Source organism: Lepidothrix coronata, unplaced genomic scaffold (genome assembly GCF_001604755.1).
Source record: "Lepidothrix coronata isolate B3197 unplaced genomic scaffold, Lepidothrix_coronata-1.0 Scaffold7, whole genome shotgun sequence".
Classification (NCBI taxonomy): Eukaryota; Metazoa; Chordata; class Aves; order Passeriformes; family Pipridae; genus Lepidothrix; species Lepidothrix coronata.
This window is the reverse complement of record NW_016690187.1, coordinates 6,176,122-6,194,546: the sequence shown is the minus strand read 5'-3', so window position 1 is coordinate 6,194,546 and position 18,425 is coordinate 6,176,122. Positions and strand designations below refer to the sequence as shown.

The 18,425-nt window shown below is 37.1% G+C and overlaps 1 long non-coding RNA gene across 1 annotated transcript; it reads left to right on the top strand.

Annotated features, from left to right (window-relative positions):
* Positions 1-4,728: 4,728 nt before the first annotated feature.
* LOC108506753 lies at positions 4,729-11,847 on the top strand. Its single transcript, XR_001877870.1, has 3 exons — positions 4,729-5,013; positions 8,205-8,220; positions 10,577-11,847. It is a non-coding gene; the product is annotated as an uncharacterized LOC108506753 (long non-coding RNA).
* The last annotated feature ends 6,578 nt before the right edge of the window (positions 11,848-18,425 follow it).

Below are 18,425 nucleotides of genomic sequence, written 5' to 3'. Positions count from 1 at the left end.
GAGAATTTTCCTCTATAAGGTTTTCTGATTTACAGTAGGTTTTCAAGTTTGCTTGTCCTTGTGATTCTAGCGATTACCTTCAGGCTCTTAAGAAAAAGTTCCTGTAGTTTCAGTGAACATGAGTGTCAAAGAAACTATTAGTCGGTAAAAGAGGAAACATTTCACTTGAGCATTAATGTTGTAAGAATCTGCTTGTTTTTTCCACATCGTTGCTGAGGTAACCTCTGAAAATAATTGATAGTAGTATCCACTACTAGTGTCATCCACTGTCACAACACCATTTTAGAGTCTTTCCAGTCAAGGTTTATTACTGCTTAATGGATTTGCTTCCAAAATTATTCAGGAAGGAAGAGGGATAAATATAAACTTTCCCAATATTATTTTATTTCCATCTTGAAAACATCCATTCAAAAACATGAAAGTGAGCCCTGACCATGTGGCACAATAGTTGTGAAGCTCAGTTGAGCTTCTTACAGAGAAATTTTACAGTCAAGGATTTCATCTGCAAAAAAGTGCTGTTCTTGAAGCCCCACTTTATTGCACTAAGCATTGCACTTCTTTCATTGCCCCAGCTAGTTAGGTTAATTCTGTCCCCGCTCTTCTTCCCCAGCACTGCTTGTAATCTACCACCTGCAGAGGCTGTTAGGAAGAGCCTGTTTACTTGCTCATGCTGTGACTCACTACTCTTCAAAGGAAAAAAAAGTCTTCTGTACCAGTAGTCTATCACTGGAGCCAAGATAAGAAGGAAAAACCTCCTTCTGAAATCTTTAGGAATGACACTAGTGATAGAAAGACCCATGTTCCCCCAAAGAGATGAAGTTGTAATGCTTTGAGGAAGGAGGATTTAAATAAAAGGAAAACAAACAAGCAGGCATGAAGATGGGTTAAAAGAAATAGACAACACAGAGAATTATTACCCTCTAATGTAACATTCACAATAAAAATTTTCTTTCTTTTCTTCTAAAGCATAATGTGCTTTTGCAGACTGCTACAGAGGTAGTAAAAATACATTCCTACAGAAACAATTATTACAAGCAAAGAAAACAAGAGGAACCAGAGACCTTTCAGAAACGAAAGTGCCCAGAATGAATTCCAGCATAAACTAGATCTCATGAAGAATAGAAAGAAAAGAGTAGTAATATATTACACTTCTTTTTTTAAACGAATATCTACTGCCCAGCAATCATTTTAAAATAAAAAAATGTCAGATCTGGGAATAAAAATTGAAAAAGTGACATGAAGTCAAGCGTGTTCCTCATTATAAATCTCAGTGAAAGGGGAAGCTGAAAATACATGATGTCGTGGTAAGGAGGCAACCCGTGCACCTCTCCCACGCTCAATGTTTTACAGTAAGAATGACAAGCAGTGAAAACTCAATACTGCATTTTACAGTATAACTGAATGGAAGAGCAAACGCAAGAGGAAGGAAAGATAGTTTATAGTAACATTATTCTAAGGGAGCAGGACAAAATTCTGCCTTTTGATTTTGATTTTCTGTCAACATCAGACTTAAAATGCAGACTCGTACTGTTCTATCTTCATTCTGGCTTTTGATTCAGGTTTCGTTGAGACAGAATTTGGCCCACCCAAGCAAAGAATAGAAGTGAAAATGAGGTTCCCTATGTTTGCAAATTGGTATTACAATTCTTCCTGCTGCCTGAATGAAGCTATTCTCCATGCTGCATGGAAGTCATTCTGCAGTCTTGACCCAGGCAAAACTTCTGTTGGTTTTAATTGTAATTTCCTGGCTGTGGGTTGCATTTCTTAAGAGTTTTTTAATGTGTATACTTTTCCTTAGCAGGATGTGAAACACAGCTGGATAAAAAAAATAAGCAGTTTTGAAAGTATCATTTGTTTTCACGCTTGAAAGGGCAGCTTCAGCTGTAGTATTATTGTGCCTGTATATGCAAGTATAATCAACGTTTCTTCTGGTGACTTAATATTATACTGCCTTTTTAAATGTTTTTTAAAACGGTTGATGAAATCATCTTAATTAGATTATTTGCTTTAACATCTGCTGCTGTTGTCATTTAATTTTCAGTGTTTTCATTTGGTGGAAAGATTTTTCTTTTCCATCTTGCAAAACAACAAAATATCTGTATGCACATATGTAACCATAGAGTGTATACATGTATTTTTAGTACACTCTGTTCCTTCAGCTGTGCTTGGGTAACCTGGTAAGCTTCATTGCCTTGTGTTTGCATGATCATGATGAACAGCATGGGGGGACTTTTGTAATGTGATAAAAGAGCTGTGAAATCTCACATTTGCTTGCAGAAATAGGAAAAATGTGTGTCTTGCCATGACCAAAGAGTTTTTTGTAGGCTACAAAAGTTCTTTAAAATAAACAGTAAGAAGGAATGGGACCACAGTCTCCTGTAAGTATAGGGAGAATTAAGGTAAGCTTTCAGTAGATCAATATTTAGAGCTTTAGAACTGCTTCCTGTTATTCTCCTGGCTTATTTTCAACCCTTTTTAGACTCAGTCAGCTGCTGAGATGCTACCTTTGTGTGATACTTTAGATTTTAATGAGGAGCTTCTCACAGTCCAGCTGTATTCATCGGAAACAAGTCTAGGAGCTGAATATCAGAGAAACAGATAGCCTGGAAGACTGTTCTGTAGTCTCAGGAAAAGCTGACCACTTTCTTCTGAGGGTAAACAACAAATCTATGAACAAATCTATTATGGATATGCTCTAATGAGGTTCTGAAGTGTTTGCTTCACTCCTCACCCCAAGATTCTGAGTCAATAAATAAATTTTAAATATACCATCTTACTGTATCCTGACTTGCAGAGACTGTACAGAGGCAAAAGAAAAAAACCCGCATGCTAGCATATGAATTATTCCATGTCATGGCACCTCCTTGTGTAAGGGAATTTTGTGTTTATTTTTTTACAGTTAGAATCTGCAGAGTATAAACTGAGTACACTGTAACAGTGGAAACTCTACTCTTTGAGTGGGTTCCTTTCAAATGCTAAACTAGATAATACACCGAGCCCCTGTTAGGTGTGAGTAGTAATCCTTTCATGGCCAAAAGTTCCACACCGATTTCACTGGTATCAGAGACTGACTAGTGATAAACTAGTTACTGGCTTCCATAGTTATGGAGCTGCATCGGAAGACTAGTTAAACTTAGACAGAAAGAAAATGAAAATAAATCAACTAAATTCCAAACAGTTTGAAAGCAAATCATCCAAATCCCTAACAAAATCTTTTAACACGTTTTGACTGAGGTCTGAGTTATTACATAAATGGAAACTGCTTCTTCTCAGACACTGCTGCCATTTTCAAGTGAATGGGGCAGTTCACTTCAGCTGCAGTCTCCTGTTCAAGCCTTGTACCCAACATCATCTCCTGTGCTGGTGGGCACAGGGGCAGCTGTTCCCACTATCTGACCAGTTGTATGTGCAGGAGAGACTCACAGAGAAGATAGCAGCACATCTTCAGAGGCACAAACGCCTACTGAGAACTTTCTAGGGGCAAATATTTGTGGACTTCAGTTGTGCACTTGAGTCATAGCTGGAGTGGCAGAGGGACAGAAGTCAAATTTCTATTTTTGATTAAAGATACTTCAGTTCTTTGCAGCTGACACTGATTTAGAGAGTACTAGTCAATATACTTGAGAGCAGAGATTTATTCAGAGGGGCCCAGAGACACTAAATGGCCAAAAGTAATCTTGTGAAGTTCAAGGACAATGCCAAGTACTGCACTAGAGAAGTATGAAACTCTTGCAACCATAAGGGCTGGGGACTGCCTGGCGAGGGTAGACCTCTGTGGAAAAGGCCCTGTGAACAGCAACTTCTGTTTGTAACATGTGCTTTAAGTACTGAAGAATAAAATTCAGCCCTTAGGAAAAATGCCTGGTCAGGAATATAGTGCAATCATTTCACTTAATAGCAATCACTGCACACTATATAAATAAAAGATAACTACATGGTCCTTCTTCTACTATTTCAATAAAACAAGATAAGTTTTCCCTTCTGGAAGAATTGAGATTTTCTAAAAGGAACATTATGTATTATATTACCTGCTTGTCATTCACGCTGTTGTACCAGCAAATCTAGAAAACATCTCAGCTACAAATGTCATCCCTTCCCCCTTCAATTTAACTTCAAGGCAGTTCACTACCTGTTTCCATCTTCTCTGCATATAATAGCTACTTGTAACAATTAGTAAGTAGGTGCTAACCAAAACAAGCTTAGAAATCAAAGACACTGGGTTTGTCACCTTCTCTACCGGCATGCATATTAGAGTGATAGATGGGGGTTTGGGTGGAGTTCAGTTTGGTTTGTTATTGCCTATGGATCACGTAGCTTCTAAATGAGCGCCAATTGTGTGACACTAATTTCCACAGAAGACCTGAGTTTAAAGTGTTTGATGTAGAAGTTGCTATCTTATCATATAGAAGAGCTTGCTCTGTCACTGTCTTACTTAAGAGCAGTGTGGGGACTTTGAACTTTTCAAGACTTGGAACATTTTCATGTTTTTAAGTATGGATTCAAGAAATTTGTCCCTGCTGAGGTCAGTGCCTCTCTCAGTGCTGCTCAGTGCTGGTAAACTAAATACAGCAGATCAGTCTATGCAAGCAGAAGTGCCCGGAGATGCTGGACCAAAAGATTGAAATAATTCATATTTTTTTTTCACCACTTGTGCCTGTTTTTAAAAACTTGCTCAGTTTTTTCAGGACCCCAAAACAACACCCATTCTCTCTGTCTTGCAGGAGAACAATCACAGGTTTCCATCTTTACTGACCAGACATCACCATTGCAATCTCCATTGCCACCCAGCATCTGAGAAAACTTTGCCCTGAAAGTCCAGATTGGGATTCAGTAAAGAAGAAAAATGAGAAAACATGTTTTGCTGTGCATAACCCACAACTCAGCGGTAAAAAAAGCAGAGGCAAGTGTCTATCCCGTGGAAGTAAGTACAGAGGGAGAGGTGGAAGAGAAGTACAGCAAAGAAACCCTATGCAGCACACAGAGCTCTGCACTGCATTCCCTTTTGTACTACAGGTACATACATCCTACCCTTCCGCAGAGCTGCAGAGCTGTGAGCTGTGGTTTAGGGTGGGGTTGGTTTGTGGTTTGGTTTTTTGTGTTTGATTTTGTTTGTTTGTTTTTGTGAGGGGCAGTTAGCAAACTGGATAGATGCTGAAATATGGTTCTTTTTTTGAAGGACTAGTTCAAATTCTCAAAATATAAAAAATATTACATTATTACTGCAACATTTTACAGATGAGAAATAAAGTTGAGGCTTCAAGAAAAGTTTGTTTTCTTCTGTCTTGGTTTGTCAAACTGACCATAAATGAGAGTCCAAGACTAACCTGAGGATTTGAGGATTTCAGGTGGTAATTGCTAGATCTCCAACCTTGAAACTACAGTGAATCTTTAATAGAAGAAAAGGTAATCATCACTTCAGTGGAGATGAGGTCTTGTGAGAAAAGGAAAAAGGTCTGTGGAGCTTAAGTAGGCTGTGAGATAGTAACAGCAAATTACTTTAACCAGAGTATCTAAGGATATTTTACATTTCAGATTAACATTCTTAATGTGGCAGTTACATGTACACTTCTCTAACAGTACACAGTGTTTTGAGTTGTACTTTCTGCACAAGGTAAAATTACTTCTGTAATGAACAGTTCCATTCCTTTATAAACGTGTGACTGATTTCTGTAACACTTCCCACTCAGTTTACGTGCAGCCTCTGTACAGGTATAGTATAATTTATTTTCACAGTCCTTTGTAAGTGAGTGTCATCTCACTGATAGGGGTTCCTTCACACTCTTTCATATAGACACTTTCTTGGTCCTTTGAGCTGCCACTGAATTGTGTTACATTACATGTATCTTAAACTACCAGTAAGCCACAAGAACAATGAATTAATGAGTCCCTAACATTAGACACAAAGAAGAGGTTATATGGCTTTACATACTCCTTTATGTCAAAATCACAGTGCTATGCTGGTAAAGCAAACTGATTCTGATACAACATGGATCTAAATGCATTTTGTTTGCTGGCATTTTTATTTATTATTTTAGACATTTTTCTATCTGGGCTTCTTTTCTAGCCCAAAGACATCTGGAAAGAACTTTCAAGATAAGTAAAAAATATAGCACACAAAGCCAGCAGCAGTCTTTCAAGCAGTAAAATGATTGTATCATGGATTATAGTGATTTTCTTAGACAACATTTTGACACATAAGTGTTAGGACCAGTAGTTTGTCATGGCGGCTTTAAGGTGGCATGCAAATCATTTACTTTGTTCTTCTGCTGTTTCCAGTCTTCACCATATCATCTCTCTCTAAACAATCTAAATTTCTTCCTGTTCTGCTTATGTGTGCTGAAAATATCTAAGTAGTAATTCAAGTTTTAAGGATTAGAAGTCAAAATAGAAAAGCTTGCTTCCAACATGAAGGTAAAGGAAAGGTCAGCAGAGCAGTCAGAAGGATGACTGATACGGTTTGACAATTCAAGTAGTCATAGGGAGAGGAAGACCATTACAGCCACAATTTAAAGAGAAGAATTAGTAGGAGGTGAGAGTCAAATATGACTTCGGACAATAAGTGAGTGGTTGTCTGGGAGGCAATGCCTTCCTATTTTTTAGTGACAGCAATGGACTGAGAAGTCACTCTGAGAAGTCTGAAGAAAGCAGTAGGCACTTATTGGAACAGACAGTCTGACTCTGCTTTTCTGAAATGTCACTCCGTGCTCAGTAGGAGAAAAGTAAAAGTAACGGACTGCTGTGAGTGTCACAAAGTAAGAAGGCCTTAATCTGAGAATAATAAAAACTACAGATGTAGATAGACTTTGAACTAGACCCAAAAGCTGTCATCTGTAAGACTTCCGAAGATGAAATCTGCGAATCATGATGCAAAAGGGAACACAAGGAAAGTATCAGTATTACTTGTTGCACAATCTCTAGTGGCTGAAGATAATGAGAAAATTCTTGGGGGAATGTGATGGATAATCTTTTGCCAATGAAACAAGACTGAAACCCCTTGTTTTCCTGAATATTTCAATGTTTATTGATGGTGCTCTCACATTTGACAGCTTGCTACTGGTGGGTGGGTAGCAGTCCAGATTTCATCTGTGTGATATAAACGCTGTACTTTAAAATAACCACAGACTTGTCAGCACCATGTACCATCTACCCCCCGACTCCATGCAGTAGTCTTCTATTTTCAACAAACTGCAGGTCTTCCTTTCTAAAACCTTTTAGGAAAGACAAGAGAAATTCAGTAGCTAGGTAGAGATCTTGACTTGCCCAAGGCAGTAGAAAGGTCAGGTAGTGTTTCTGTTACTTCAGAAATGAGACAGTCATCTGCCTATGGCCTAACCATACTTCCTGTAAGGTGGCTGACAAGAGTCTGCTGTAAAGGCTTTCATATCTAAAATGGGTTACAAATCCTGCAAGTGATCAGCAGCCCAACCCATAAAACTCAAATGGTGATGATCAGATCAATCAAATGTCCAGTCACATGTGGGACAAACTGGTATGGAGGATTATCCATGCGTAGGATTATCCCTACGTGTGTTTGATAATATAAAGAAAAAATAGATTTATGGTGGTAGGCTAGTATAGGAAACGTGCATTCTCATAGTGAATCTGATACTGCCTTGCAATATAGGTACTGCAAGCACAATATTACTGGTTCTGCTGATGCCAAGGGACTATGCAGGGTCACACACTCAGCTCACAAAGCTTGAAAATGCCTGTGAATGAGTTTTTACCAACTACTAAGATTATTTTTAATTAATTCATTAAACTATCTAGTACCTTGAATACCACAGGATTACAGTGTAAATGTTCTACATTAATACAAGTTTGAATTGCTAATTACAAAATGAAGGAGAAATCAATACAACATGTGGTAATGCATCAACAAATGTAATCTAGTACTTCAGGACTTACTGGCAATTGCAAATGAAACATCACTACTGCAGCATATTTTTAGCTTAATGCTTTACTTCTGTGGTGAAAATGTTATATTTGAAATCTTAAATAAAAATACAAAACATTCAAGAGCTCCCGAGGAAGCAACTTTCGGCCTGAAAGTACTTTTCCAGTGTCAGTAACAAAATTCTAGTACTTAGGACACAAATTCAGCCCATCAAAACTAGCTGGAACAAACATTGTAACTTCTATTAATTTATTTCTCTTTTTTTACATCTGAATGTGATTGATACATCTCTGAACACTGGCTGAAGAACCTTGTTTCAAGAGGTAAGTCAACTGAGAAAAAAATCTCACGCAAAAAAGAAATCTAAATAAATTATTTTTTTCTTACAAAAAACCCCCTACATTTATAAACTTAGTGCAAAACATTCATCTATAACTGAATGGAGGTTGAGCTAAAAAAGATCTTCACACATCAGTGCAATGCCACCAGGATTCCCCTGAAATTTTACATGGAATTTGTCAATCTCTTTCAGCTATACTGGGAAAGTCTTCTCAAAACGAGAAGTTTACCAAGTAGGAGAAGCACAGAAACACCCTTAGTTACTCTCATGAGACATTTGGCTGATTAGTCTGATTAGTTCATACTCCAACCAAACATGTGGTTGGAGTACTTTACTGTGGGTTTTGCAGCTTGGTATTTGCTGTTAGAATCAACAGAAGGCAAAATGGAAGCTTTCTCTGGACTGAAAACACTTCTGTTTTGCAGGGAAATATGTTGCTGCTTCTTCCTGATTCACCTCACATCTTTAACACTCTAAATATACGTGGGTAATAGAGACAGATGAAAGTCTGTGTAACTGATAGAATTGTGTTACTGTGGCTGCTGACAGATAGAGAGAAAAGCTCAGTGCTGTGAAAGTTTTTCATTCTGATGCCCACTTTCCACAGCAATAGGTGCAGGACAAGAAATTAGCTGCATAATAGGATGTTGTCTCTGATCCGATTGGGAGAGGTACCTCAAAAAATCTGAGCAATTTTGTAATAATTCAGAACCATTGTCCCCAAGAGATTATAAGGCAATGCATGTGAAAAGTTCACACTATAACCTAGAGATGTAGAAAAGGAGGATAAACATTTTGTAAATAAGTGGTTTACCAAGAATAGGTGAAATAAAAGTATTCTTTGACTTGCTAGAGGAAATGATGATGAAAAGAGCAGGGATAAGACAGCAGAGGAGAAAACTGAAAAAGTTAGATGGAGAAAAATTTGTGAGAACCAATGATATGGTAAAAGTAAAGCTTCTACAGGGAGCAAGCAAAGTAAATAAATAAGGGAGAGAGAGGGAAGTCAAGACAGAAGGCATGTCTTTTCAAAGATTTTGCCTTGACTTTTTAAAAAAAAGCAGGGAAAATTACAAAATGAGAGATAATGCAGAACCTGCTATGGTAGCAGTGGCTGAAAGGCCTCTTACCACATTCTAACTGTCCTTAGGAAAGAGAAGGAGCTTTCAGACTGCAAATCATGAGTTTGTGACAAATATTTCAGCACATCTGCATCATGCATTTTTGGAATAAAATGTAAAAAATGAAAACTTTAAACATCATGAAATACACTCTTTGCCATGCATTTTGATGTGATTTTCAGTTCCTCTGACAGAAATTTTTGAATGTCTATAGTCAATAGACAATCAAAACATCCAACCTTTTGAAACAACTTTTTGAAAACAAAACATTCAGCCTCTCAAACTAAGTAAGCAACATTAACTACTAATATTCTGCTAATTCGTTGTTTTGAAAAATAGCCAGTGGACCATATGCCCATGACAACACTGACTACTGTGTTAACTCTACACTGAAAACCAAAATAATCTGTAGTTCCATGTTATTGATCATTTTCTGATCAAGGGGTTAATGAGGTCCCTGCCATTGACACATTGTTGTGCCCATCTGCCAGCTCTGTTTATTCACTTGTTTGTGAATTCTGTCATCTAAAGCAGAACTGAAAAATTATCAGGTCATAGCAAGTCATTTCCTTAATCAGCATTTGAAAACAGCTCTTTGTAAACTTAGTCCAGAGTAGTCACACGGTCTCTGTTTGGGAAATGGGAACTTGCCGTGCTGAAGGTTTTGCAATGTGAGAACCCAGCCTGGTATTCCAGACGGGGCTGAGACTCTGCCTTTCAGTTCCTGTGGTTAGTGTATGCAGCGGGAGGTCTACGTTCGGGTGTCAGATCCCACATAGACTTTGTAGATTTATTACAAAGCATTTATTTGTTTAGTTGGATCTCTTGCTGAGCAAGTGTTTGGTAATTATGGGATTGCAGGTACCGCATGATGTAAATCATTCACAATTTTAAAAGATCATAGTATACATTTATCAATTTCCGTGGTGGTGATCTGCAGACCCAGCAGCATCACAATACATGTTTCAAAAACAAGCTAAGCTTGTGACAGTAAACACAACTATCATTTGCTACAACATAAAATAGTTATTGTGGTCTCTAGATTAAGAGAAAATACTGTCTAGAGGAGGGGAGCCTAAATTCCAGGATCTTTGTCTCCACACACTTGACTTAAGCAAACCTTCAATCATTCTCCCTCAAATAAAAAAATCCATTACATTTGCTGGTAACTACAATAAACAACTTGGCTTAAGTACTTTTTTCCTTCTTTCTTGACAGAGAGTCTCAACATGAAGAATGACAAATCATCTCAAATCATACTTAGTCTTTAGAAATTACTTACAACAAGTCAATGCCCCCGACAATAAAAGAAAGCATTTAATGTGGCAGACCATGATGTAAGGAAGCAATAAAAGGGAAACGCAGCTTGAACTGTCATACTGCCGAGTAACTCACATCTCCCTGCTGAAGGCAGCAAAGTTGCAGTTACTGAATGGCTAATCTCTTCTACTGTTTTTTAATCAGATGTTGGCATTATCTGCCACTAATTGCTTTTTCATTTCCACTTGTAATTATTCCATTGCATGTTTGTGGTGAGAAGCTGAAAATGAAGCAGATCACCAAGAAAGAATTAATTGTTAATGAATAATCATCAGTAGGAAGCCAATTTCATTATCTTCAAAGAGGTAGCTAGAGATTAACTACTGACTGCGGTTCTCCTACGTTCAGTGCATGACTGTAAAGTAATCACAAATAATCACACCCTCCAACTTCATCAATTAGTTTCTATTATGTGAATTGATACCCATTTTTGGTTTTGTTGTTTAATGTTAATGGTAGTATTCAAACTGGGGAGTGCTAATTGGAAGGTGTTGTATTCAGCAGTCTTAGACCCTAATTATTAGAGCATCTTTTTCATTAGCATATGATTCTAGAAGGGATATATGGTGGTAGTTGCTAAATTCACCTTGTTATAAATGCATTAACTTTATCAATATATTTTAGACTGTCACTTAAAATAGAATGATACATACAAAGCTACTTTGTCAGTAATGCACAGCAGTAGGTCAGTTTATAAAACGTGTCATCATTAACTGTTTTTTGAGAAATTCTCCTTAAATCAAGACGTCAAAAGCAAAGGCTGCTTGGGATTTAAGCAATGGGTATAATAGAGTGAAAGTCTGAAAGAAATCAACTAGAGTAAAAAACCTGTTAGATACTAAGCAGAAGTTTAAAAAAAAACACATTTGCCTTTTCGTTATCGCAGAGATTGATGTCCAGTGAGAACCGTTGACTATCAGCCTTCCATTCTTCTTTGCTACTGATTTCAATTCAGTCCTCTGTGATACCAACAGCAACTGTAAAGAATAGCTCTCCTAATGTTTTTAGATGAATTCTGTATTACACTTGTATAATATTAATGGAAAAAGAATAAAATAAATAACGCCACCTGTGGGATAAATTCAACCTCCCTGTACTGCTGCCCTCAATGAAGCCTCCAATCTTCTCCATGTGTGGATATCTGATAGCAGTGTAAATACTGTCTGTATTTTTTCCAGCTTTGTACCTCTGCATGTGAAACTCCCTGAACTTTGACCAAGAGAACAGTTGTCACCTGTTAGTTCTCTTCTATTTGAACTAATTTAAGACAAGCCAGCTTTTAGACACAACTTTATTATTCCCTGGAGCAGGGTACATAAGACAACCCCACCAACTGTGTCTGAAGAAATAAATACATTAATAGTAGTTTTGTTCATGATCCTCCTCAGCAGCCACATTAAAAGTTTAACTGGGAAAGATGATAATATATCAGTGTTCTGGAAACACAAAGGAATACCACTAAGGAAGAGGAGCTCTTTATGAACTTCAGGTTTTCTGCAAAAAGAAATAATGGAACTTTACAGCAACCTTTCACACTCCTAACACACAGCATCTCAGAGACTATGCCAGGCACAGTCAGTCATAAACTGCTTCTGAAAACGGTTATAATAAACATAGAAGTTTGACCTTTGCTGAGAAATAAAATTTGGCCTATCCAATTTGACCAGCAGTTCTGGAAACTGGAAAGTTCCATTCTTACATACAGGTGATAGTCACATCAAACCACCTCTTAAAATATTGCAGAGCAGTTACATTTATCTGCTGTCAATCATACAACTAACCCGTGCCACCTCTGCTAAGTACCAATATGTTTCTTTCTCTTTGAAGACTGCATTCAATGTGTTGTGACAGAGCTTGGATCACTGCAGTTACTTTCAGCCAAAATAGTCAAAAGCAGCAAAGGTAATATTCTCTTTAAGGCAAGATATTTTTCCCAGCTATTATGACATGTGATGTGCTGATGTCACTGTTGCCACAAAATATTATTCAAATTGTGCATATTTGCATCCAGAGTGGGGTGACTTCTGTTATATTTCTTTTTTGGCACAGAATCTGAAGATCTATTAAATAAATATTAATCCCTTGTTGCCTTCAAAGCTGTCTCTGCCATATTAGGATTTTAAATATCTTCATTAATTGCTTAACTACCTTTTCCTCAATTCCCCATGGGCTCTTTTGATACTAGTGGCTCTAATGTGTTACCATGTGATTCATGGCTTCACTCTGCTGTAACACAGAACATGTTTTTAGCCAATTTTGTCTTACAGATGCCTTTGACAAAATGAAAATTCAACATTTTCAGACTCCAAAGATAAACAGGCCTTGAGTTGTTAGAGTACTAAATTTTTAAAGGGATAGAAAGCATTTCTGTCTCAGTTCATGTTTGTGGAAAATGTTTGTGATCAAAATCATTGGTGAATAAATCCTTCACTATTACATAATCTAGACACATGCCCCAGAAGAACAGACGTGAAATGTGAAAATGGGTAATGCCAACCAGGAAAAAACAGCTGTACTTTGTGATAGTCCTAGAAAGATGACTTCTGAAATGTAACAGGAGAAACTTTCAGTAACATAATTTTGGCAGCTGCAAACACAGTCACAAGAAGCAAAAATGTAGTGTTCATGTATTGATGCCTTCCTATTTTGATGCAAAGGTCTGATGCACTCTCCATTCATATATCCTCCAAAACTGAATTTCCCCACCTCTTCCAATCCCTGGTACAGACTAAGTCATACACATTTTCCCATAGGATACTTCATGTTGAAATGGCCACAATATTTTATAATCAGAGGTTGCATTACTTATTTTGCCATTGTCTCTTCTGTTTAATCATGTTCTTTAGGGTGAACAAAAGACCTTATGAAGCATCTCCTGGCTCCTCTAATTAGAGCTTGGGGTTCAGTGATCAGAATACTGATCTAATTATCTATACATATTCTATTGTAATTGGGCAGGACAAACTTATCTTCAAGAATATCTTAGAATATTTTTTTGCTGTCACTTATTCTGTGGTATTTTAGTCATGCTACAGACTGAGGAAAGTGTAAGATAAAGTGCTTGATTTTTCTCTAAAAAAGCACTTGATTTTTCTCTAGGCAGCAAAAGATGGGTAAGTGTTCATCTGTTATTTGGCCTTCTGTGAACTTCCAAGCTTTGCTCTCTGGCCTTTCATGCATTAAAGAAGACCTTCCAATTTGTATTCCTGATGGTTAGCTATGACACTTAGCTGATGTATCATAGACACAGATAATACTGTAAGTTTGGGTTTTCCTCATGTTTAGCCTAAATTTAAGTTTATATGAGAGCACAGACTATAATTCATTTTGAAATGAATGTGATGCATTTGTACTAAGAAAAGTTTTTGAGGAAGCAGCGTATTGACAGGGAAATAGTGGCAATGCCATCTTTTTTTACAAAGATACATAGTAAAAGGGCCTTCAAGGTTCACTGGTTTTTGTTGTTTGCAGCGAGGAAGTGCTGATCACAAGATAAAGAATGCAGAGTTAGGTCCAGAATCCAATGCTGGCTATAACTTTTGGTAAAAGTAACTGCATCTTGAAAGCTCAAGGAGCAGAGCATAAAGTTGCCTGCCTCACTGGCTTATTTTTTGTAAGTGACATTTAACAGTCACCCAGAAAAATGCATTAATATCCATTTTATTACTAGAAATAAATTAACTTATTAGTATAGATCACAAAGCACTGTAGACCTTATGTCCTTTTTCCAAGAAGTGAAATTAAGTGGAGTACTTGAACAATGAACCTCCAAAAACATTTTCTAGAAGACCCTGTAAATTTGTAACTTGACTCAATTTTCAGGCAAATTGTAGCTGATTCTTTCATGTATGTATTAGAAGGAAGGAAATTTTTCCAACCTGGTGCATGAGTAGAAGAGGGATCTGTAGTCTGCCTATAGAATTTAATGATAGAAAACTCTTATTAGATCAATCAACTTGAAAAGAAACTGTGGAGCTGTAAAGCATCTTTACTGTTGCTGCCAAACACAGGAAAAGTGCATCCTTAAAACAATGAAGAAAGCAAAATAAGGCATCCGTAGAAGTAATTCAGGTTTCTAATAGCAGAGAAAATGTTTCCCCCACCTCTCCCTATAAAGAGAAATTTAAATCACTTTTGCTATTTCATCTCATTTTGTCTTTAGCTATAATACAAATATTTGAACTATTAAATCCATATGCAATTAGATACCTCTTGCATCTATCATATAAACCATCATGGGTCACGTTCTAAAAGCCCAGTTGCCTTAGCTTTAAGGAGAATATTAGTCATTGAAAGTCAAGCAAGCAGTTCATGGTTTATGTGGACATTACAAAAACCAGTACCAACCAGTAAGGTATTTCTGATCAAGTATCAAGACTCTATGATCTCTGCTTTCCTTAGCTGGCTTATTCATACTACAATCAAAATGTCACCAGAACAAACAGAGAGACTTTTTAATTTTATTCAAGCACACTCCAGCTCTTAGATTGACACAATAGACTGTGACAGCCCTTTCAGAGGCATTCCAGTCCATCATGTCCTGTGTGGTTGTTGTTCAGGCACACAAATCTCTGCACTAAAACTCTTTATGAAATATTTATCCCCAGACAGGTAATGTGCATTATCAATAACAACTTCCCCAAACAAAACTTAGTTAGTCATTTCCCATTTTCCCCAAAAGCACTGAGAGTACATCACAGATTATTGTCTTCAAATCTTTAGCTGTAAAAAAAAAAAAAAAAGACAGGAGGAAAAATATTTATAACTCTTAACTGCTTGAATGAATAGGTGAAAATTTTATGCCTTTCAAATACTTTAAAAGGGCTGAAAAACCAGCTGCAAAGTGGAATTTATAATTGTAAGCAGTGACACACTATACCTTACAGCAGCATCAAGAGTACTTTTATAATGCTGTCACCTGAATACACCATAATTTCATTTGGCAACTAAGTCCTAGTATCAGTCACTGTTGAATCACACTCAATTCAATAATGTAAAATACACAGTCATATTTTTGCATTTATTTTTAGGCTTCCTTTTTTTTTAATTTCAAAGCAAACTTTCTACATGGCATACATAATTCTGTCTGGTTTGAGGGAGTTTTCATTAAACTATAAGTGAATTGCCCTTCTGGCTGAAAATCTGTTTTCTTTTGCATTCCCATCCATCCTATGTGCTACATTCCCTCTTAAATTCCACATGGATTCTATAGATTTTATTTAAGCAGGGCCAAGTTGCATGAACAGATCTGCCCTAGAGAAGTTTGCCTCTTTTAGCATGCAATCCACCACTAATGCTCCTTTTTCATTTAGGTTTTCAATTTGGATGAATTCCAAATTGCCATTTATTCCAATAGAAATGCAACTAATTACACAAAGCATCTTAATAAAGAATGGAAACAAGATTAAAAGCCCTCCTCCTTCTGGCGTTTCAATGTGTGGCATTTATAAAATGTAGAAAGGTGCTTTAATTTCAGTTGTAGTTAGGTCTCCTTATCTTTTATCTGATTTTTAGTACTAGCCAAATAGAACAGTATTCAAGTCGAAGGCTAAACATAGCCAACTTATATGAATTTTTACACAGGGTTTTCCTTACTCACTGTGTTTTCTCATGTTTGCAAATAAAAAACCAGACATATGATGTGTTCAGAGCACCTGTTCTGACCTAGAAAATTCGTTGTCCTGTCTTTCTTCAAAAGCTTTGCACACCCTGAAGAGACAAACAAGTATGTAACTGGGGGAATGAACAGCAAGAGATATTTTATAGGTCAGCTTAATTCACTGTAATCAAAACACACATTTATACAGCCTCTAAGAACACTGTCTGGTTGGATAAGACAGGTTTCAAACAATCTCTCAATGGTTACATGGGTGCGATGATCCTAAGCAGAAAGGAGAATGTGGCTGTAAATGGTCACATTAGGAAAGAATAATTAGAGATGGAAAAGAGCAGGAAAAGAAGGTTTAATATATTTTATATTTTATATAAAAGTTAATACTTAAGCAAGATAAGTACTATGTGAGTGATAAAAACAATGGCACTGACACCACTAGAGATGTGAAGATAGTGACTGAAATCCCAGAAGGAAATAACACACTCTGCAAATGAACAAGTCTGATGACAAGTTTTTGTACTTGAAATTACCCAACACAAAGAATGCACGTACTAGAAAGACCAAAGAATGTACTTTTCCCATTTAACTATTGCCCACAGCCAAGCCTATATAATTACAGATCTGGATTAAGAACACACTGTGAGAGTATAAAAGAAAGCGGTATTTCCTTCTGGTACCTCCTTTGCTCCACAAAGAAGCTCTGGCAGGATCCAGTTAAAACAGTCACAGAGAATCATTTATGCAATGCTGCAGAGTGAAACTCAACCTGTGCATGAAGAATCTCTCTTATACTTATGATGTGTTGGACAAAACACAGTGTGACGGTCAAGCAAGTAGAAAAAAATCTGGTAAAAAAACTAAAAGAGAGAGCTTTAACTTAACAGAAACTTGTGTAAATACTGGAGAACATTATAGCCAGAGAGTAAACTGGAGCAAGGATATCATTTCAATCAAGCAATACCTCACTCTGAACCTTCATGTTTGTAGGAATTTTCCATTGACTCAGAGGCTACTTGTGAATGGATGTTAGAGAAATTTACAAAATAATGCAGGAAAACTGTCTTGCCAACAAGACCACTGCTGCTGCTGAGCCTATCCCTCCTGGGTTCAGTCTCTGTTCGTCCTTTCACAAAAACACAGCACGCTGTTTGTTTCTTCCCTTGTCAATTATTCAGCTCATGGTTATATACAGCTTGGTCAAAAATAGCACCTCCTGGTGCTACAGCAAGTCAGCATTTAGAAATTATTAAAAGGTCAAAAATGGGATGTAACCAGGATTGTTTGCTTCATCCAACGTTTAGTTTTCAAGGGGATCTTATACGTACACACCAGTAAGATTCATTGTACTCTCTGGTATACATTCACTTCACAGTAGCAAGCATACCTAGGAGCTCAGGAGTACATAAGAGAAAAACAAAGCCTTTCCAAATGTTTTAGTGTATCTATTGCTTTCAAATCCTTGAAAATGTTAATTACATTGCCAATACATAGGAGGAAGACAGTACAAAATAAAATTCAATTATTCTAGGGGAATTTGTCCTTCGGTCTCAGCACAAATGAAAGAATAGCATAAATCGGTGAAAAGGGTCTCTTTATCTGTAGAAGGTGAAAATCAGTTATTTGTATCTTATATTTTATAAGCATCACTTCCTCAGATTTAGGACACTGCTAGCTAGTAAACAAAACCAGTTCACAGTACTTTCTGGTGCTAAACACCTGACTGGTCTTTGCAGTGCTGTTAAATATAGAAAAACTAGGAGATTCCACTATCTAACAGCAGAAGGGTCAATAGCTGGGAGTGAGACACAGTAGAAATACGCCAGAGGGTACAGTCAAATGGTCAACTCATTATAGAGCCTCAGCTTTAACCTTTCAGTTCCTTTTCCCCAGGAGCTTACAGAAACCATGGCCTTTGTTTCCACAGCAGCTTCCTTGAAACCTGTGTTTCCACTGTGGTGTTATCACAGTAGATAGGCTATATCTACTAATAACAATGTTACATAATTTACAAGAGTGGATCATTTTTTCTTGTAGCATAGGCTATGCCCATCTGTATTAATATTCAGTGCTAACATAGTTCTCAGTAGTCTCCATCGTGGGCAATAAGGAAACACCAAAAATATTGTGCACACC